The 638-nt window shown below is 38.4% G+C and overlaps 1 protein-coding gene across 2 annotated transcripts in view; it reads right to left on the bottom strand.

Moving 5' to 3' along the window:
- Nucleotides 1–314: 314 nt before the first annotated feature.
- Nucleotides 315–638, bottom strand: part of etv6 (ETS variant transcription factor 6) — a 17,931-nt gene continuing 17,607 nt past the window's right edge. For both annotated transcript variants that reach the window (XM_051890799.1, XM_051890800.1), the window contains exon 8: nt 315–638. This exon is cut by the window's right edge and continues 129 nt beyond it. The gene's annotated coding sequence lies outside the window, so the exon portion shown is untranslated.

Raw genomic sequence — 638 nt, forward strand, 5'->3', positions numbered from 1 at the left:
TTATTATCAGCAGCGCGGGAAGTTTGAATGAAGTAACGCAGATGTGTGTGCGCGTGGCGCCATCTTGTGGACGCGTCTGGTTCTGCATGTCGACGTTAATAGATGCTGAATTTCACTACAGACACGAATAAGTGTTTATATGGAAATTGAAAGAAAATACAGGAAGCGTTTCCCTCCACAACTCTCTGTAAACAAATAACTGTCTTAACATTCTCTTGTTTTATTTACAATATTTCTTAATTTAATGAATTTTGTAGGGAAATATTGCCCTCCCCCCTCCATAATACATGTACATAAAACAAACTCCATATATATACACTTGTGTCACTCAGTAAAATTTATTGTAGAATTTAATCACATTTTCACCAGCATTCTAGTAATCCCACGTTTATACAAATCGCAACAGGTCTTCGTACAATATACTTACCAAAGAGAATTAAAAAGCTGCACCAACAATTTCTAGATCTGATTTGCAAAAAAGAGCATCGTTTGTCATTAAAATGATTGTCACCGTGAAGTTTGCTGAAGTTGAAGTACAAGACTAGAAAACAGAGTAAGATCAGGTTTGGACCGAGAGCAGTGCAGTGTGAGATCGTCGTGACGACACAGAGTTCAGAGGTCAGACGGACCGAGGCATC

Source organism: Ctenopharyngodon idella, chromosome 4 (assembly GCF_019924925.1).
Source record: "Ctenopharyngodon idella isolate HZGC_01 chromosome 4, HZGC01, whole genome shotgun sequence".
NCBI lineage: Eukaryota > Metazoa > Chordata > Actinopteri > Cypriniformes > Xenocyprididae > Ctenopharyngodon > Ctenopharyngodon idella.